Here is a 23,008-nt window from a genome sequence, read left to right as displayed (position 1 = left end):
GTCACTCTCAAGAGACCGTCTCACTCTTTCTTCTGCATAGCGGCCCACACTCTCTTAATCTCTCTCCCTTTTTTTCTAAGTCTCGATTAACCTTGCTTTATCTCACACACAAACAATATATCACCCTATTCGGGCCTTGATCGGCACACTCTATACTCTCTCACGCAGATTGTCTAACTAGATCAGTCTCTGCAAGCCGTTCCACTCTTTCGACCTCATGGCGGCCCACGCTTGCTCAATCTCTCTCTCTATGCATGTCTCGATTGACCTCGGTCTTGCTCACGCACAAACGATATATCTCCATGTTTGGGCCTAATTCAACATATTCATAGTGTATACTCTCTCACGCACATTGTCTATCTAGGTCACTCTCTCCAACCTATTTCACTCTTTCGATCGCATGACAACCCACACTCGCTCAATCGCTATCTCTCTTTATCTATGTATCGATTGACCTTGCTTCCTACCACGCAGAAATGATATCTGTACCTATCTGTGACTGGATCATCTCTCAAGCTCTCTCTTACGGCCCTCACCCTTCCCAAAAGCTCAATCGGACAATATCTATCCACAACATATATAGCTTTTCAACGAATGTCGAGGCACACTCACTTTGTCTCTCTATCTATGTCTTGGTTGACCTCGCTTTCTCAAACCGTCTCTTCCACACATTGAAGCTACCTCTCCATCCCTTGCAGAGCTGGAGCTATTTACATTGCAAGGGGGACTCCAACCTTCGATTAATTTGTGAAGGCATTTATTTCGGTGGATTTAGATTATATTTTTGTAGCATTCGCTCCACAACTACTCCAAACACCATTACAACCCCTGCCCCTCCCCCAATTCTTTTCCCTCTGGTTCGGTTACCTCTCTCTTGTATGTCCTTTCTAACCTTCCACGTCGCACCATGGTATTTTTGCAAAAAAAACTCTGGTGTTCTCTTTAATTATTACAAACAAGTGACAAACTACACACCCGGAGTCCACCTGTGATGGAACAAATTTTGACCAAGAAATTAAAGTGCTACAAACTACACACCGAGGGGGGGGGGGAACTGTCATGGAGCAAATTTGGACCCATATCTACACCCCTATATAGTGTGCAAATAATTTTGAAAGATGGTCGTTGGATGAAGCCAATCCGATGGTGCAGAGATGGCAAATCTAAGCACCACTGGCCGTTGGATATCTTGTACATTCCACCATATTCTGCCACATGTACAATCTAGAAGACTGCATGGTTGAACTTAAGCATAATGCACAGACCTCAGAACACAAGCACTTCTCCTTTATTCTAGAATCTTCTTTATCATAATTGCCCAATTTTTTTCTAAATGAATTGTCATTATTTGTTTTTACTTTATGCTCTACAATGCACAATTCCATGAATGTTAAAATAGATTAACTTTTTTTACAAAACTTATTGATTTTGAATGAGATGAAGTATAAGAATTAAACGAACATCTACATCATGCATATATGAATCAAAGCTTACATGCTATGGTGTGGTATTTATTTATAATTTGGTTGCCAAATCTCATGCGTGCAATGCACGTGTACCTTACTAGTATAAATTAAAAATGGGAAAGGACGAGGATCGAACATGCGACGAGGGCATTCAAGCCGCACGTCAATGGGCAAGATAGTAGCAACGTTTGTTGTACTCCCCTTTGTTGATATAATGTTTTTATATTAGCACATCCTATTTAACATGTTTTATATTAACTATAGTATATTAGTGGGACCGGCTCGTGAGCACGTACTATTCCACTTCACTTACTGGTGGGTTCCATGGCTGCTCTCTCTCTCTCCTCCCCTTCTACGTTTAGACGCACAGGCAAACACGAAGAACGCGCGGGCAGTGTGGCCGTTGACCGTATCTGGACGCGTTCACAAGTTACGGCACCTTTTTCATGTAATACTAGTACTAGTATTATATGTAACAAGTTTAGGAAGAAAAGTGACCGTGACGGACAAGTTAGGCTAGTAGTATCTACTAGCAATTAAATGTGTGGATAAATAGATGTATCGCCTAGTGCTCGAACAAGGGGACTGCTTGCGCCCTACAAGTATTTGGAACTGACTTCCCTAAAAAAATGGAATTGACATGGTATTTAATATGAAATGTTTGCGATGAGAAGGAATACATGTCGCTTGATGACGTTTTATATTTAATTTGATGTGGCTCTAGCAGAACATTCATTTGATAAAACCATAGATTTCATTCAGTATGACTATGACTTTACATTCATACCATGATCGAACTAAAATAAAAGCAAATGATAAATCCCAAACATTCGGATTTCCAGCATGGAAATACGAACATTTTTCATGGCATATTTAGATCACGTGGCGGTGGCGGAGGCGTCTTGGAGCGGGAAGTGGCTCCTCCGATGATGTAGGGTGGAACCCTAGATGGCCGATCTTTCACGAAAGGAGCGGATCCCGCGAAGAACACGAGGGGAAACACGAGAGAATCACTCAAACCAACAAGAGCAATCACATATATGCTAGATCCGAGTACACATAGAGATCACGTGATCCAAAGTCAACATGGGACGATACAAAGGGTAACCGGTTCTTCTCCGTGAGGAGGTCTTGATGGGGGTCTTCTCCGCGAGGAGGTCTTGAATCCAACATGGATCTTCTCCGAAGAGGGGCCACGGTCTCTCTCAAGGAGTAGATCTGTATGGATGAGCAAAGCTCTATCTCACGTATGAGCTAAATAAATGCTAACCCTAGAAAGAGGGAGGAGGAGTATATATAGTCTAGGTGGGCGAAGGGGTACACGGGCCTTGGCCCTTACACTGTGCGCATACAGGGGATGCCGGATGTCCAGGCATCGGGCCGGATGTCCAGGCTTTCGTGAGGGGCTGGATGTCCCAGCAGGGGCGGCCGGATGTCCCAGCTGGAGGGGCTCGCCTTGATGCTCTTTGGATGGAGGGTGCCAGATTTTTGGGCTTCGGGCCAGATATCTGGGCTGGGCCGAATGTCCGGGCTGGGGCCGAATGTCCGGGGCCTGTAGGTACTTGGCGTCTGGGCGGCTATTGCTCCAGGGCCGGATGTCCGGGGTCATGGCCGGATGTCCAGGGCTTGGAAGTTGTTCTTGACTTCTTCCATTGGTTCTCTTCATCCGTGAACTTGGCGACTTGTCCGTCTTCACATGCATCTTCGGGAGGGTCCTCTTGGTACCTGATCATGCACAACATTCCAGACTTAGGTAGTAGCCGTGTCTCGAGAGGTCATATGTGATACACTAAGGAAGGGAGTCACCTCGGTCTCGAGAGCTTAGTAGGTTGCTTGCTTGAGGAGTTGGAGTTTCTTGAAGAGGTCGCGGTTGTAGTAGGTTGGCATGAAGCGTGTTCTCATGACATCCTTCATTTGCGCCCAAGTAGTGATGGGTGGTTCACCTCTTGCCACTCGGCGCTCAATGACTTGTTCCCACCAAATGAGGACGTGGTCTTGGAACTCAAGGGATGCCATAGCCATCTTCTTCTCTTCCTCATAGTTGCGCAAGCGGAAGATTTTGTCAACCTTCTATTCCCATGATAGGTACTCTTCGGGACCATTGCTTCCATTGAACTTGGGCATGGTGAACTTAAGGTTGTCGTATCTTTGCTCTTCATTCTGTTGGGGTCGGGGATGGTGACGTCCTTGACGAGGAGGACCGTCTCTCTCAACTTGCTCTTGTCATGGACGATTTCCCATGCCTTCTTGCTCTTGTGAACTTGGGGTTCTTGACGAGGAGGTCGTGGAACTTGACGATGCACTCGAGCTTGATAGTTCCTCTCTTGAACTTCTTCACAAAGCGCTTCTTATTGTTCACGCGCTTGTCGGTTGCGCATGGCTACGGCTCGACTTGATTCTCGGAGGGCTTGTTACGCCTCAAGTGCTTGAGCTTCTCGCAATTGTTGTTCTTGATGTTGTGCCTCGGCAGCTTGTGCATCTTGATGTTGTCTCGCTCGTTCTTTCTCTTCTTGATGGCGTAGGCGTTGCCGTTCTCGTGCTTGCGCGAAAGTAGCTTGGTTTTGACGATGTCGTTGTTCTTGAGAGTTGTTGTCGTGTAGAGGGTTGCGGTTTGCTTGACGATCTTGGCGCCCAGCACGTCGAAGAGTATTCGATGTCGGTGTACTTGAGTCGGAGATGGTGTAGTCGGAGTGTCGACTTGAGCGGCTCCGTCTTGAGGAGGACGAAGTGGAAGAAGAGAGGTTGAGAAACAAAGCATGGATCTCGTCCATTCTTGCATCTTTCTCTTGCTTGTGGTCGTCGAGCTTGTTGTCGAAATAGTCTCTTGTAAGTTTCTCAGAGAGTCGCAAGTCGGTAGCGAGGTTGTCGATGCGTTCACTCATTGCTTGTTGCTCTTGATGCAAAGCACGTTGTGCACCAAAGAGGTGGCTCTTTGTGACATAGGAGGTCATGTCATCGTCTTGCTCGATGAAGAGTGGGTTGGTAGAAGTACTTGGCCTTTCCATCATTCCAAGCAAATATGTGAGTGGGAGAAAGAGAAGAACCTATACCAAATGTACCTTGACCGATGTTGAAGATGGATCAATGATCACTCAAGTGTGGAACAAGGAAATAGCACAATTGGTACCAATTCTTGTCGGTTTCTCACACCTACACAAGTAAAAGCTTATGGCGGAGATCAGTTAGGATGGTGGCACAAAATTTGATGCAATTGTTAGTGCGCTTCAATAATGTTGGAAAAGATTCGCAAATTTGCAATGCAACAAGTAGACCAATAGCAAAATATGGTACACGGAAACACACACGCAAAGAGATAAATGGGGTCGTGCAACCAAGGAATGAGCAAAAATGTGGAATCCATGAAAATGCTCTTATTGCATAACACTAGAGAGATGCTAGCATGATTGCACAATAGGCGGATACAAAGACTTGTTCACAACCTACTAATAAAAAATGCAACGGCTACTATCCCAAGTATGCTCTATGTATGGTATTCTGATGATATGATCCAAGATGATCTAGTATGACAATCTTAATGTAGTATGATGCTATGGTTCTTGCTTTAAAGCTCTTTGCTTATCTTTCCCTTTTGCTAAAAAGCTTGTTTGGCTCTTTCTCGTTTCAGCTCTTTTCTCATGCAATGCTTCACGAACCAACATAGCAATTGTGTATGCGATGAAAACTTTGTGACACAAAAGATGATACCAAGATATGGACCAATGATATGATATGTATGCAATGCGAAGTATGGTCACTAATGTGCAGAAGTGACATTGCGGGCAATACTCAAAGGCTAGTCTCGATGGGTAAGATATGCAAAAATTCTCAAAGTAATGGCAAGAATGATGTATCACGATACCAAGATGAGGTTACTGTTTCTTACTTACGGTATGGTGTCAAAATGGTGGAGTGGTTGTTGTTGATGATGCATCCGCGGCGTAGATGAGCGGCGGTGATGTTGATGTTGAACCGTACCTAAATAGTCAAAACAAAATAGGACACGGAACCGCAACTCAAATGCTCAAGGAAAAACGTGTCAAAATTGTCGAAATTCGTAATGTGTAAGCGATGGTGGTGTATGTGGGAAATGGTGGTGCTATGCGGAAGTGGTGGTGGTATGCGGAAGTACATGTGGGCACCGAGACAAAATTTGGCGAGATTTGGACGGAAAACGGGGTGGTGGATGGAAGTGATGTTGTTAGGGGCCGGATCTCCGAGCTTGGGGGCCGGATGTCCAGGCTGGCCAGATGTCCGAGGGGTTCAGGCCGGATGTCCGGGGTGGCCAGATGTCCGAGGGGTTCGGGCCGGATGTCCGAGCTCTGGATCCATGGATGAACTCGAGGGACTCCACGTGGAAGAGGCAAAATCGGGGCAAAATTCATGAGATTTTGTGGATGGAAATTGGGGAAAAGATGGGGGAAAGCTAGATCTACCTGCAACACATGAAATCCGCGGATGAAATCCATCAAAACTTCATCTCACTAACAAATCACAAAAAAATTGGGGGCTACTTTTGTGGGGAATTTTTGAATTAGGGACAAAATCAACAAAACAATGCTAGAAAACACACGGGGAGGCTCCGAAATCATGATCAATATGGCACTGATACCAAGATGATGTAGGGTGGAACCCTAGCTGGCCGACTTTCATGAAAGAAGCGGATCCCACGAAGAACACGAAGAACACGAGAGAATCACTCAAACCAACAAGAATGATCACACATATGCTAGATCCGAGTACACATAGAGATCACACGATCCAAATTCAACAACGGACGATACAAAGGGTAACAAGTTCTTCTCTGTGAGGAGGTCTTGATGGGGGCCTTCTCTGCGAGGAGGTCTTGAATCCAACATGGATCTTCTCCGAAGAGGGGCCACGGTCTCTCTCAAGGAGTAGATCCATATGGATGAGCAAACCTCTATCTCAACTATGAGCTAAACCAATGCTAACCCTAGAAAGAGGGAGGAGGAGTACATATAGTCTAGGTGGGCGTAGGGGTACACGGGCCTCGGCCCTTACACTATGCGCAGACAAGGGAGGCCGGATGTCCAGGCGTCGGGTCGGATGTCTGGGCTTTTTTGAGGGGCCGGATGTCTGGGCAGGGGTGGCTGGATGTCCGGGCTGGAGGGGTTGGCCTTGATGCTCTCTGGATGGAGGGTGAAGGATTTCCGGGCTTCGGGCCGGATATCCGGGCTGGGGCCGAATGTCCGGGGCCTGTAGGTACTTGGCGGCTGGGCGGCTGCTAATCCAGGGGCCGGATGTCCGGGGCCCGTAAGACATTCTTGACTCCTTCCGTTGGTTCTCTTCATCCGTGAACTTGGGGACTTGTCCGTCTTCACATGCATCTTCGGGAGGGTCCTCTTAGTACCTGATCATGCACAACATTCCGAACTTAGGTAGTAGCCATGTCTCGACAGGATCATATGTGATATCACTAAGAAGGAAGTCACCTCGGTCTCGAGAGCTCTAGCTCTAGCTCATGTCATAGGTCCTCTTGGCACTTCGTGAGACGATGGTAGGTCCATGGGGATAACCGTAGGATGCTCTGCATCATGTGTGTTGCTCTGTGTGTCATCGGGACACTAACCGACGGTGACGGTGGCGTCTTGCGCCATTGTTGTAGTACTCCTAGACGTTGGCCCTAGCTTCAAGGAAGGCCCGAATGTTATAGACTTTGGTCTCCAGGAGCTAGTCAACTGGCGGGAGGAGGCGACTAGCATTGGTGCAAGGAAGCGGTCGAAGGCGATGATCCATGCCACTGAGGGGGGCACTGGCACCAGGGCGGTGACAAGCGCTGGCAACGGCGTAGTGGAGACATTCGTGTGCACGGGCACCGGCACGGGCGCCCTCTTTAGTGCATGCGCAAGTACATGCGCTGGCAGGTGCACGGGCGCGCGTGTCAGTGCACGCGCAGGCGCATGCACTGGTAGGTGCACGGGGGCGTGAAAGTCGGCGGGGACCTCATGGAACCCCGTGGCTTCAAGCTCGACGACAATGTGCAGTTCCCGGGCCATCAATACCACGGGGATGGGTGTTGGGGCTGTCGGGGCAACAGGAGATGGAACGGAGCGGGGACAGGCGCGACGTCTTCCCGCAAGTTCAGTTCAAGCTCGTCCCAAAGTGCCTTATGTTCTTGATACTCTGGCTGGGTGTCTTCCTCAGGAAACTAGAAGACTAAGGGTAGACCATTGTGATGCGGCATGGCGTATGGTATGGTCGGGCTGGTTGGAGGTAGATGACAGGAGAATCCGAGAGGAAGAGAGAAGATTGTAGCAAGATCGGGGAGTGCGGGGGTGATCTAAACTGCGGCGCGAGCGCCATGAAAAGTGGGGGCAGTTGGGAGGAAGGTAGGCGGGGGAGCTTGGTCAAAGGGCCCGCCTCCCAGTGAGCCTGCGCAGCGGCCTGCTCACACGCCTCCCGGTCAGCCAGCGCAGCGATCTGCTTGCATGCCTCCTGTCGACACGCACTCTTGCTCGGACGGCACCTACCGATGAGAAGCGGGACTCGTGACAGCACATAGGTCTAACGCCCATGGTTTGAATAGTGAAATTCTTCATGTTAATGTGACATGTCTCTATTCCAAAATACCTTGGCTCTTCATTTGTTCGACTTTTCATAAGCAGCTTGTCTCAAATTGAACAAAAAAATACGACAACCTATTTGTGCCATATCACGTGACCATGCTTAGTTTCATGAATTTTACGTCAGATTTGGATTTTCTAGAATTTAAAATCCAGGATTCAAAACAATATCATAGCCTACATCATGAAACAAATTTTCAAGCCATACATCTTTACTGTTGTAGATGTTAATATTTCTTAAGAAAGGATTTGGTCAAACAGTTTTCGTAGTTAGACTTCAAGAAAGCTATATATGCAGAGTAAAAAGATAAACCCCCTGTACCAGTGCATTGCCTAATATAGTAACTCGAGTAGGCACGAATGACGCACGAACAAAATCAACAAATGACGCTCCATTCTGTGCTCATCCTGGTGTAGTACTATTAGTATTAGGCAATGGAGTTGACGGGTGACCTTGGGTAGCGGCGACCAAGGTAATTGAACCGTTCTCGGCATGGTAGGTAATGTGGGGTAGTTACTAAAGCATCCCTCCATTGTTCATCGGTTGTCATATGGACCGGGGACATGAGGGGAATTTCCTAGGGCTGGAATTCTGGCCGCCAGATATTTCGACTTGAAACATGGAGGATCGAGTGGAAGCACGAAGTTTAATATCGTGGTCATTCTGGTTGGGTTTGGCTAATGTGCGTACCACGCATGCCACTAGTAGGACACGAGCCTGGGTCTGGCTGGTACGCCGTCGGGTGCTACCAATCAAGAATGCAAAAGGAATCTTTTTTTAATTCCCGAACGAATCTATATGTATTACAATGCTCGTATTTTCCCTGTAAATAACTAGTCATTCCAAAAGGCACGGTAATTGATTTATGACGAGTTCTTGAATTAGAGTGAGTTTGTGATATAGTGATCTCAACATGGATGTATGACCATGCATTTATGACACGAATTCAAAAATAAAATATAAGCCATGCATGGTCCTCAATTCAATATTTCAAATGCACAATAAATTGTAATGTGAATATTAAGTCTAGTACTATGTACATGCAAATATAAGCCATGCATGGTCTGGCTGGTACGCCGTTGGGTGCTACCATTCAAGAATGCAAAAGTAATCTTTTTTTAATTCCCGAACGAATCTATATGTATTACAATGCCCGTATTCTCCCTGCAAATAACTAGTCATTCCAAAAGGCACGGTAATTGATTTATGACGAGTTCTTGAATTAGAGTGAGTTTGTGATATAGTTATCTCAATGTGGATGTATGACCATGCATGTATGACACGAATTCAAAAATAAAATATAAGCCTTGCATGGTCCTCAATTCAATATTTAAAATGCACAATAAATTGTAACATGAATATTAAGTCTAGTACTATGTACATGCAAATGGTGTGTTTAGGTCTCTCCATCGACACCCCCACCATCACACATACTTCATGTATCGATCGATCTTCATTTCTTTGTTGATACGCCTAGTTGATGTGAGACTATCTCCTTCTTTTTTGTCTTCTCCACAACCACTGTCTATTCCAGCTATAGTGTTATGTCCATGGCTCACGCTCATGTATTGCGTGAAAGTTGAAAGGTTTGAGAACATCAAAAGTATGAAACAATTGCTTGGCTTGTCATCGGGGTTGTGCATGATTTGAATATTTTGTGTGATGAAGATGGAGCATAGCCAGACTATATGATTTTGTAGGGATAAGCTTTCTTTGGCCAAGTTATTTTGAGAAGACATAATTATTTTGTTTGTATGCTTGAAGTATTATTGTTTTTACGTCAATATTAAACTTTTGTCTTGAATCCTATGGATCTGAACATTAATGCCACAATAAAGAGAATTACATGGATAAATATGTTAGGTAGCATTCCACAACAAAAAATCTATTTTTTATCATTTACCTACTCGAGGTCGTGTAGAAATTAAGCTTGGGGATGCTTGATACATCTCCAACGTATCTATAATTTTTGATTGTTCCATGCAATTATATTATCTGTTTTGGATGTTTTATATGCATTAATATGCTATTTTATATGATTTTTGGGACTAACCTATTAACCTAGAGCCCAGTGCCAGTTTTTTCCTTGTTTTAGAGTTTCGCGGAAAAGCAATACCAAACAGAGTCAAACGGAATAAAACTTTCGCGATGATTTTTCTTGGACCAGAAGCCACCCAGGGGACTTGGAGTGCAAGTCAGAAGAGCCGCGAGGTGGCCACAAGGGTGGAGGGTGTGCCCCCCAACCTTGTGGGGCCCTCGGTGACCCCTTGACCAAGATCGTCCTCCTATATATTTTCATATGTACCGAAAACTTCCAGGGGAGCCACGAAACCACTTTTCCACCACTTCAACCTTTTGTACCCGTGAGATCCCATCTTGGGGCCTTTTTCGGCATCCTGCTAGAGGGGGATTTGATCATGGAGGGCATCTATGTCAACACCATTGCCTCTCCGATGAAGCGTGAGTAGTTTACCACAGACCTATGGGTCCATATTTAGTAGCTAGATGGCTTCTTCTCTCTCTTTGATTCTCAATACAAAGTTCTCATCGATGTTCTTGGAGATCTATTCGATGTAATACTCTTTTCTGGTGTGTTTGCCGAGATCCGATGAGTTGTGGATTTATGATCAACTTATCTATGAATATTATTCGAATGTCCTCTGAATTCTTTTATGCATGATTTGATATCTTTGCAAGTCTCTTTGAACTATCGATTTGGTTAGGCCAACTAGATTGGTTTTTCTTGCAATGGGAGAAGTTCTTAGCTTTGGGTTCAATCTTGCGATGCTCGATCCAAGTGACAGAAAGGGAACTAACACGTATTGTATTGTTGCCATCGAGGATAAAAAGATGGGTTTTCATCATATTGTTTGAGTTAATTCCTCTACATCATGTCATCTTGCTTAAGGCATTACTCCGTTCTTTACAAACTTAATACTCTAGATGCATGCTGGATAGCGGACAATGTGTGGAGTAATAGTAGTAGATGCAGAATCGTTTCGGTCTACTTGACACGGACGTGATGCCTATATTCATGATCATTTCCTTAGATATCATCATAACTTTGCACTCTATCAATTGCTCGGCAGTAATTTGTTCACCCACCATAATAATTTCTATCTTGAGAGAAGCCTCTAGTGAAACTTATGGCCCCTGGTCTATTTTGCATCATATAATTTTCCGATCTACAATTCTAGTTTCCTATTTACTTTCTTTCGCAATCTTATAATTTCTGTTCCATAAACCAAAAATATTACTTTACTGTTTATCCATCTCTATCAGATCTCACGTTGCAAATACCCATGAAGGGACTGACAACCCCTTTTATCGTGTTGGGTGCAAGGTTGGTGTTTGTTTGTGCAGGTATTCGGTGGCTTGCGCGTTGTCTCCTACTGGATAGATACATTGGTTCTCAAAACTGAGGGAAATACTTACGCTACTTTGCTGCATCACCCTTTCCTCTTCAAGGGAAAAATCAATGCAAGCTCAAGACGTAGCATGGTGATACAAGCTCCTCTGAGCAGATGGATCTGAGATCCAATGACTACTTGGTGGTTCAAATATTTTTGCAAAAAATCCCCCAAAGAGTTTGGGCACATCCCACAAGCACAAAAACTACTCAGATGCCATTGGATCTCAGATTGAACAACCTCGAAGCTTGTATCACTGTAGCATCCAAGATGCGGTAGCACCTGATGTTTTCTCGCATAGGGGAATATGAGGTGCTCCCACACCGTAGATTCTATGGTGATACGACTTCCCGAGAGATCTAATGGCTCGCAGTAGGAGTGAGGGAGTCATGGACTAAGGGGTCCTCGGGGCGTCGGCCCATCGTATATGGGCCGAACTGGTGAGGCCGTACAGCGACAGGAGATGTATGAAGCCATGGTGTTCCCTCCAAGTCAAGGATAGATGGGATTTATTTTTTCCTTATTGTAATGTATCTCCGATAAGCCTAACCCTATAGGTGTCAATATAAACCGAGGGGTGTGGTCTTTAGGGGGATATCTATATTCCTCACCTCATCGCCTTAGGATTTAGCTCATGCTGATCTCGAGGTAGATCTACTCTATAAACCATACTATACATCAAATATAATCAAGCATGACATATGGTATTACCACTTTGAGAGGGCCCGAACCTGGGTACACACCATGTTGATCGTCCCTTGTTCCCCATCGATCTCAGATCTATAGTTCGGATCCCCTACCCCAAGGTCTACTGGTTTTGACACAAACATTGGTGCTTTCATTGAGAGTTCCACTGCAGGGTCACCCAATGGATCAATGGCTCGCCTGATCGTAAGAGAAGGCATCAGATCCAGGGACTTCTTTGTCCTTTCTCAACTCTTCGCGTTCGGCAGCATCGTGTTGCACGCCGATTCGACTGGTCATTTGGGTCAGATCGACAACTTCACTCCTGAACACCAAATTCTATTCAGCAATATGGAATACATTACGAACACATGGGGCGATCTGGTCTTCACCGGATTCACTGCGCCTTCCCGCACCCTCACAGGCCTCGCCGCACCCACTGAGGAGTCCCCCTCCGATCCATCTACAGATTGGCACCCGCCCTCCGAACAGCTTCAAGCCAGGAAGGCTCCGCTTAAAGCGGGGGCCAGACTCCACCTTTGGCCGGATCTGTCATGTCTACAAAGGGCCTATCCTCGGCCTTTGAGGCAAAAATCAGGAGGCGAAGGCCAAGAGTTAACCTCGGCCGAACCTTTCCATCACAACACCCCTCTGGCCTCGAGCCCTTACGATGAGCCGGCAACCGATTGCCAGGGGTCACCCCCAGCCCGAAATGGCTTGATCTCAAATCCCGGTGTGGAAACCACATGCAAAAACCAAAGCTCGTCCTTAGTCCCCAGTGACAATCTGGACCCCCTCAAGGATCCGGCACCGTACCCCGAGTCCAGCTCGGCCTGTGGAAACCAAGGACCGGCCAGTGCACTGACTGCCCCCACCCCGCTACAACAGAGTTTGGCCTAGAGACCTCAAATTCAACGACCCTCGCTATGTTAAACAAGGCGCTACACCGAATCCAAAAAATGACCATCCAGGAGGACCTGCCCTCCGCCCACAACCATCAATCCTTCCAGGCGTACCACGGGGAGTTTTGCGACCCACCCACCACCCTCTTGGTAGCCACTATTGATGATTTAACTGATATGCTAGATTATAATTCGGAAAATGCCGAATACATGGACGAGGATAGGGGAGCCATGGCTAATACCGATGTCGCCCCCCCCCCCCCTCGTCATCGGCTGCTGGTCAGCCAAGTCCACCTATGATATTTACATGGTGGACACCCCCAAGGACGACGATGACACTACTAACCAAGACCAAGACAAGCCCGGAGATGAGTTTCCCAAGTGTCGAAGAGAGCGTCGTCAATCAAAGCCATATCGAAGCCATGCGAGCAACATGGACTTTGTAGAGAACGGTACCATGAACAATACAGATGATATCGCAGGAGCCGTAGCTAACGAACATCATCAAGATGACCCCGCGGGGTAGCAGAACCCGTTCAACTCAGCAAACCTCGATGACTCAAAGACAGCAACTACCTCCCATCTTCCGAGGAGGAGGCCAGTCTCGAGAATGACGATTTCATCGCCCCCGAAGACCCGTTGGAGTAGCAATGGTTTAAATGGAGGCTTCTATCCACCACCTGCAGTATAAAGAAACAAAAACCTAGAATCAAGGCCGAACAGGACAACCTCAATGATCGGTGGACTAAAGTCCTAGCCGCCGAAGAAGGGTACGACCATAAACAACCGATCAAAAGTTACCCCAAGCGAAGATTGCTCCCATAGTTTGACGACGAGGCCATAAGCCCACACGTCTGACATATACACGCGCCGAACAACCCGACTGCCCCCTAGAGGGTGGGACAAAGAAGCTGACAAGGCCGAGCACCCCGCCGCTCCACCTCGCCGTTACGGCCCACATACAAGTACGACATCCGCCATAACCTAGACGCTCGAGGAGTCCGTACTAGGTCCACCTATGGACCCAGAAAAGATCTACCCACTCAACGGGAAGGATATCACGATTGGCCAAACCAAAACGATAGTGTCCGGGAACAGGAACAGACTCAGATGTCCGAAAACCTCTGACACAATGTAGCCCAAGTTCGGGGCGCCGCACACCCCCTGTGCTTCATAGAGAGGGTAATGCAACAGCAATTCCCAGAAGGCTTCAAGCATGTGAACATCGAACCATACGATGGAACTACAGACCCAGCCGTATGGATAGTGGATTTCCTCCTCCACATTCACATGGCGTGAGGAGATGACCTCCACGCCATTAAATATTTGCCACTAAAGCTTAAGGGACTAGCTCGACACTGGTTGAATAGCCTTCCCGAAGACTCCATAGGCTGTTGGGAAGAGCTCGAGGACGCTTTTTGAGTGAACTTTTAGGGCACCTATGTCCGGCCTCTGGACGCGGACGACCTGAACCGCATCACACAACAGCCCGGAGAATCTGTCCGACAGCTTTGGAACCAATTCCTAACCAATAAGAACCAAATTGTCGACTTCCCGGATGCTGAAGCCTTGGCCTCTTTCCAGCATAGCATCAAGGATGAATGGCTCATAAGACAGCTCGGCCAGGATAAACCAATAACTATGGCAGCCCTTACTTCTCTCATGACTGACTTTTGCGCGGGCGAAGACAGTTGGCTCGCTCAAAAATACCAACCCCGACACACCCGGTACCTCTGAGGTTCGGGACTCTAATGGAAAGCCGTGACATAGCAAGAGTAAACATCACCACAATGACGGCGAAGGCAAGGATACATCAGTAAATGTCGGGTTTAGAAACACGAAGTCCAGACCCTGAAAGGAAGCCCCTAAAGGCAATGGCGATGGCCCATCCAGACTAGATGCAATTCTGGACAGGACTTGCCAGATCCACGGCACGCCGGAGAAGCCTGCCAACCACTCCAACTGTAATTGTTCGGTGATAAAGCAGGAGGCGAAGACTCAGGAAAAAGCCCACGGAGCGAGCACGATGACAAGCCCCGCAGGCCGAATAGTGGAGGTCAGAAGCCCTTCCCTTCCGAGGTAAAGAAGGTTAACATGATCTATGCAACCCACATACCAAAGAAGGAGAAGAAGCGAGCGCTGTGAGACATATATTCTATCGAGCCCATAGTGCCAAAGTTCAACCCGTGGTCGGCCTACCCGATCACTTTCAATCGCAGGGATCACCCGACCAACATACGCCATGGAGGATACGCAGCCTTGGTACTCAACCCCATCATTGACGGATTCCACCTCACTAGAGTCCTAATTGATGGGCACAGTAGCCTCAGCCTCATATACGAAGACACTATGAGAAAGATGGGGATCAACCCGTCAAGGATCAAACTCAGTAACACCACCTTCAAGGGGGTCATTCCGGGAGTGGAGGCCCATTGCGCAGGCACTATGACGCTTGAAGTAGTGTTCGGCTCTGCAGACAACTTCTAAAGCGAGGACTTGATCTTCGATGTTGCACCTTTTTGCAGCGGCTATCACGCCCTCCTCGGCCGTACAGCGTTCGCTAAATTCAATGTCGTCACGCATTACTCGTACCTCAAGTTGAAGATGCCCAGTCCTTCGGGCGTCATAACTATCGATGGCAATACAGAACGCTCACTTCGGACCGAAGAGACACTACGGCCCTAGCGGCCGAAAACCAAACCGGTCCACACAGGTCCCATTACCGGCCCGCCGTACAGGCTGACGACAATAGTAAATGGGCCCGGACTTGCTCCCCGTCATGGGAACCCGCAAATAGGGATGCGTGCCCCACGACATGCCCACATTCTTCGCGCTCCATGTGCCTCGTCAGCACAATTTTGCACTCAAAATACCATAGGAAGTCGTGAGGCATATATCAATAAATCTGAAACATGTGTTCGTCTAACCCAAACTTCGGAGTCACCTTGTCTTCGGATGACCCGGGGGCCAATTCCGACCCCCCCCAATCATAAAGCTTCATCGGCAGGATCCTCACCCCTCAAGGTTTCATTGAAGGTCCACCTCTCAGAAGCAAAAGGCGTAGACGTGTAGTAGGGCACAGTTGAGGCTTCGACTCACGCATCAAGGCCCTGCGTAAACCTTTACTCTGTAAAAAATTTCTTTCTTTTTCAATAAATGTCTTGGCAGTTCAAATTGTATGGTTAGACGTCTTGAGCCTATGAAAAAAATAATAAACACCCTTTTATGGTATCTGGATATCCGCATCTTGCGATTGTCTCCTTCCTTCCCGATCCCCCTCTCGCTCTTCGAACAGCCCGACATGGTGATATAATTCAACCTCTAGGAGCTTGATTCGTCATCAGCTCCTCATACCAAGTCCGACACCGCTTCCCGCGGAGTGTTCAGCATCTCAGATATTGCTCTATATGCATCAGTTCCGAACTATGTCTTGGGTCTATAGTTGGGTTGCCTGCCTCTTGTGTTTAGCCCTTATGTTTCGCACGTCTGTCTAAGAGGGTAAAGGGAGAACCCCTGCGATTGTGCTTCTGGCCAGCCCAGTAAAGCACCTCGGGAGGAGAAAGACAAAAGCTGACAATCATAGTAAGCGTGAACTGGTCAGTGATCCGGTGACAAGGTTTGACACTAAAAATCGTTGGCGATTTCACCACGTCACATGAAGGGTTCTTCTTAACACAAACCATGTGATCGGAAAGGACAAGTATTGGCCCCCAAGTACGTCACAAGCCACCGGAGGTTACTCACTAGCCCCCACAATCAAGCTCCTAATGGCTAAGTGAAAGCAATAAAATCGAATAGTCCGATTGCCTAGTTTTGCCCACACAATACCGCCTCCGGGTTCCAAGACGTTGGCTAAGGGAAACAGTGCGGAAATAAAACAACCCTCGTGATATTCACTCGCGGCACCGAAGCCGCCGACTGGTATCTTTCAGAATGAACGTACAACCACACAGGAGTCAAAATTAATCCATGCTAAAATAAAATCATACGACCGCATTGTAAAGCATAAGGTCCATATCATAAAACTCGATACAGTCACTCAATAATTACATCTTTCAAACACTGGGCCTCTATCGCCCACGCGCCATTCATCACTTGTGCAAAATACTGCTCAGGGCGGCGATGCTCCTTTCCCTTAGGCGGAGGACTAGTGGCCATGTCCATTTGATTGTTCTTCGGCCAATGCATCATGGTCTTTGCAACCGCCAGCCTTGCTCCCTCGAGGCATGTCGACCGCTTCATGGCGTCAATCTGAAGCGGCACCTCCTGCAACCTCTACACAAGGCCGAAGTAGCTCCCCGGAATTGGCTTGGCCTCCATAGATTGACACATAGATCCTTCAGCGCCAGTTCAGACATCCAATGCAGTTCCATCAGCCGCTTCATCCGGTTGCTGACGAGGGGAGGATGCTCGGAGGCCGAAAACTACGACTAGAACAACCGCTACTCGGAGTCCTCCTCATGAGCAGCATAATGCTTCATGGCGGCTGCCACATTCTTTGGGAGATCGGCGAAGACGCGTGCGGAGTGCCAGACCACGTCAGCAAGGCAAATCTGTTGCCTCCGAACACACTCTGCAGTAAGTATTTCTTACCATTTGCAATTTGCCCGACTTGGCGGAGCTCTTCCCGGACACCTCGCGCTTCGGTCCTGGCCTCCCGGAGCTCCGTCTCCGCCTTGGACAGTTGGGAGGATCGCTTCTGCTACTCCTTCTCAAGGACGTCTAGCTTCTTGGTGGCATCCTAGAGCTTCACTTGCACTTCGGCTACTCGAGCCTCGTGCTGCTCACCAGCAAGCTTGGCCTTCTTGAGCTGGGCCACCGCCTCGTCAGCGGCCATTTTCTTTGCGTCCGCCTCAGCCTCGTCTTTCTTCAGGGCCTCTCTCAAGCCCTCAACCTCGGCGGCGGCAGCTGCAAGATCATCATGATAAAGATTAGCATACAGTCTAGATCGTCAATATCCAGCATCAAGAAAATACACATCTTATCAAAGAGCTTACCTTGCGCCTCGTCAAGCCATTTATTGACAAGGTCAATCTCTTTATCAGAAAGCTTGAGCTTCTGATCCATCTCCTCTAGTGCTGCAGCAATAGCAGCCGCGGCCTCGGAAGATGCCTACGTAAGAGAAAGAAGTGTCGACATTGTTAATCGGCCTAACAAATTAGATCCTCTGTAGGCTTATCCAAAGTCCTTGCAGAGTCTCGGGTGCTGCTATGTACACGGCCTACCCAAACTAAATATTAAAACCGCTTTAGAAGGTAAGAGCATTACTTGACTTACCTCAAAGCCTGTTAGCAGGCCTTGGACAACGTCATTCCGTCCTGAATGAATGGACCGAACAACCTATATAACCACACCCATAAGAATGCCATGTTCTGCGACAATGACAGAGTTGCTCACCAACTTCGCCAGCGCATCTGGCCAGCCCGTCGCTGCCCGAATAGAGGCATTCGCTGAGGGCATCGGGCCCTCAGCACCTTCCTCACCGGAAGGAGGAATTGGCTCCCTCGAGGCCCTTGGGGGCTCGGGAGCTGGATGTTGTAGGGGTTCGGATGATCTGAATCCCCTCCCGCATCATCCAGGAGAGATGCATGCCCCTGGTCTTCAATGATCGAGGCGTTGGCCTCGGCCATGGTGGCATCAACCTTCTCCCCTTAGTTCAGAGTTGGAGGGGTCTTTTGCGACAACACCTCCCCAACCTCTTCGTGGATGGGAGGAGGTGCGGAACATGAGCCACTGTCCGCCAGTTTGGCAGGCGGGGCCATCCCCTCCAAGATCTCTTCAGCGGGGTGGCCATGCAGACGACTGCACCACCAAGGAAAAACAATCAATCTATGTTCTACTAGGGACTTCTATAGAATACGACAATTGGAAAGGCCATGATATATACCTGGTTGCATGGGACTTGAGCCTAGGTCCCTTTTACAGGAGCTCCTCGGACACTTTGGACTCCTCGTCTGAGCTATCAGAAAGGACCAGCTTGGGACAGCACCGCCTCTTCGGGGCCAGAGAAGGTTGAACCTCCTTGATGTGACTAGACGTCACCCTATTTTTAGAGTGTGAGGAGGCGCTTTCCTCCTCCTCGTCATCCTGGTTCCCATCCTATACGGATGAGGAAGCAGCGTCCTCGGACCAGTTGCCCGGCCGAGCCCTGCGGCGGAGGCCCTCCCTAGCCCCCGGTACCTCCGTATTCTTGCCCTTCTTGGCGGGCGCCTTGTAAGGCACCAAGACCAACAGCTTCTCTAGTTGTTCGGACCGGGACCCCTCTGGCAGCGGCGCCGAGCCGCTGATCTTCTCGGCCTTGGTAAGCCAGCCCTGCAAAATCCACACAAAGAGGTTCGATCGAATTGTACGATACAAATATTCGAATTCATGTTAAAGCCAAGTGCCGCTCACCTTCCTCGGAGGATTTGCAGCATGGAGGCCGATGTCCTCCCCCTCGGCTAGCCAATCCTTCTACGGTTTGAATACCAGACTCCACATTTTGTTGTGGGTCATGCCGAAGAGGTGTTACAGAGTGACCGGATCCTTAGGATCATACCCCCACATCGGCTTGGCCCTCTCTTGACACGAGAGGAGTCGGCGAGGGGTCATGATCTGAATGACGTTGACCAGCCTCGTGCCGGTCTCCATTATGCTGACAATGCGCTTCTTCAGTGCCTTCAAGTCATCAGCAGACCCCCAGTCCAAGATCTTGGTGCTCTAGGAGGCTAGCCTGGTATGGGGTCCAGATATGAATGTGGGAGCCGCCATCCAGCCAGCTCCCCTTGGCTTGGTGATATAAAACCATTCCTTTTGCCATATTTTGACGGTGTTGACAAAGTGGCCCATCGGCCACTGGACCCACGTTAGTTGGCTAGTCATGGCCCCGCCGCACTCTGCATGGTCGCCGCCAACTACCTTGGGCTTGACGTTGAACACCTTTAGCCACAGGCATAAGTGTGGCTGGACTCGGAGGAAGGCCTGACAGAAGATGATGAAGGAAGAGATGTGGAGAAGGGAGTTGGAGGCTAGATCATGAAAATCTAGCCCGTAGAAGAACATCAACCCCCTCACAAAGGGGTGCAGGGGATATCCAAGCCCCCTAAGGAAATGAGGGAGGAATACAACCCTTTCACCCAGCTGGGGCGTAGGGATGATCTGGCCCTCTTCGGGGGCCCGATGGGCAATGTTGGCCGACAATTAGCCGGCCTGCCTCAGCTTCACTATGTCACCCTCGGTGACGATGGAGGCCTCCCATTTCCGGTTGGCGCCAAATCCGACCATGGCTGAAGGAGACGGGGTGGGATTTTCCTAGGAAGCAGAGAAAAGGGGCGCTGGAGCTCTGAGTATCTGCGTGAGCGGAAGGTGGAAGAAGGTGTGGGATGCTAACTGTTGTAGCCCCCCTTTATAGGCCGTTGACAAGCCATGGGTTCCTTTTTCCACGTCGTTGGCTTCTCCACTTCCTGATACGCTTGCAACATTATGTGCGGGGAGGGGAATCAAAATTATTTATCATATCCCCTGAAAGGCGGGGCATGATCCCCACCTTGATGAGACATGCCCGACGTGGCTTCGGCTTCGAGCCGCGCTTCGAGAAACAGTAACCACTCGGCTTTATGACCGGGTGCAACTCTTCGTTGAAAGAGGAAAAGTTGTCAAGCGAAGGCACTGTTTACACTTGAATGGTTTTTTATTCTTGCCTTCGTTTCTAAGGAAGACTATTGTTTCGGATTCCGGACACCCCTTGGCTCCGAACATGAACGGAAAAAATCAGAGATCTCACCTCGCAAGCCGAATACTGTTAGGAGAGAAGATGCCGGACACAAGAGTTGGCGTTGGAGGCAAGTTCGGAGTCTACTGAGGCAGTCATGGACTAAGGGGTCCTCGGGGCGTCGGCCCATCGTATATGGGCCGGACTGGTGAAGCCATATAGCGATAGGAGATATATGAAGCCGTGGTGTGCCCTCCAAGTCCAGGATAGATGAGATTTCTTTTTTCCTTATTGTAATCTATCTCCGGTAATCCTAACCCTATCAGTGTCTATATAAACCAAGGGGTGTAGTATTTAGGGGGAGAGCTATATTGGTCACCTCATCGCCTTAGGGTTTTGCTCATGTTGATCTCGAGGTAGATCTACTTTGTAAACCATACTATACATCTGATATAATCAAGAGGGACGTAGGGTATTACCTCTTCGAGAGGGCCCGAACCTGGGTAAACACCGTGTTCATCGTCCCTTCTTCCACATCGGTCTCAGATCCACAGTTCAGGACCCCTACCCCGAGGTCTGCCGGTTTTGACACCAAGAAGGAGGTTTGAATGTTTTTGCAATATAGGCCTCAAAGAGTTTGGGAATTGTGCAGAAAGTACAAATACTATGCACATGGCATTGGATCTCAGATCCAACGACCTAGATGCTCGTATCACCGTAGCAACTAATTAAGCTGTGGGGAGCACCTAATATGAGCTACTAGGAGCCATTGGATCGAAGATCTAGCAGCTCACACGAGGCTTGAATGTTTTTTTTTGCAAAAAACTCTTGGAGAGTTTGGTAATTGCGCATAATTACAAAGACTACTCCCAAGCCATTGGATCTCAGATCCAACGACGTAAAATCTCGTATCACCATAGGATTTAAGCTGTGGGCAGCATGTGATATTCTATGCCGCTGTCATTTTTGTTCCTAAACTTGCAAAATACGTGTAACTTGTGCCGTAACTTGTCTAATCGTGCAAATTGTTTGTGCAAAAGAACCATCCCACACTGAAATATCGGAACAACACACGGGAGGCCCACGTGTCATTGATCAAATTTGGACCACAAACTAACAAATCTGAAGGATGATATTCGGACGGGCAACCTGGAGTACAAAGCGTACATCGATAGCCAGAAACCGAAAGGGTTGTTGGCTTTGTCGCATAACTTGATTTTATACAGTATTATATTGAGTAGAGTAGAGGGAGTGGCTCACTAACATGTGCATGAACGTTGACTGACTTACTGGTGGGTCCCATGTCTGCCATCTCTCTCTCCTCTCCATCTAGTAGTACAACCTTTAGACGCACGGGCACACACGAAGAGTGGCGTGAGCTTGCCGTGGTGTTATTATACCTAAAAAATGCTTGGAAAATAGATGAATCGCCTAGAACAAGAGACGTGCACGCATATTTTCTTCCTTGCCGAGACGTGGGAGGCCCTACCGCACGTTTTATGGGTCCTCCTCGGTCGTAGCGCCGAAGCAAGTAAATGAGTCATCAAATCACAAAATCCCACCTTTTCCGTCGAGCACATGAGTGAAGCATGGTGGCTAGCTAGTTGGGCTAGTGCGACCGATTAGATAGGCCACCGCCACATTTGTTTTTTCACCCCTTTTTTCCTCTCCTTGCCGGTAAGTGAATTTAAATATCCACCACTGCGTCGCACTGGTCTTTGGGTGCGGCAGGCATGGCAGGATTTTTATTTTTTTATTGACGGGAGCAGGCACGGTAGCAATTAGTCATGATGACTTCGCCTGTAAAACTCACTGCTCCCTGAAGTGAAAAGTCGTCGACTGGTGTTTTCCCATGGTGAAAACCAAAAGATTCACCCCGCTCCTCAGCTAGCTCCCTCCGCCTTCCTGTAGATTGCATTGCCTTTCAGCTGTTCGCCCCCTTTGCTTCCTCTCCCCATTGGCAGTGTACTAGATAACGGACTCTAAGGTGAGGCGCCTGACACAGGATCTCCATGCCAAGGATGCGGAGCTTAGGGCCAAGGATGTGGAGCTCCGTGAGCTCAAGGAGATGAGGAGCGCCATGCTCCTCCTTTATGCGTAGGAGTTCACGGAGCTTCAAAAGCGGCAGGCGTTCACCACAAAGAAGCTTGAGGCGCTGGCGGCGTTGTTGCAGAAAGAGGGAGATACAATAGGCGGTCAGGCGAGCTGGCTAGAGCATGAGCGGGCCGATCGTTACAAGGACTAGGATCACCTCAACCACTTGCTGGATCA

The sequence above is a fragment of the Triticum dicoccoides genome, chromosome 3A (genome assembly GCF_002162155.2).
Source record: "Triticum dicoccoides isolate Atlit2015 ecotype Zavitan chromosome 3A, WEW_v2.0, whole genome shotgun sequence".
Classification (NCBI taxonomy): domain Eukaryota; kingdom Viridiplantae; phylum Streptophyta; class Magnoliopsida; order Poales; family Poaceae; genus Triticum; species Triticum dicoccoides.
This window is presented reverse-complemented; position numbering follows the sequence as displayed.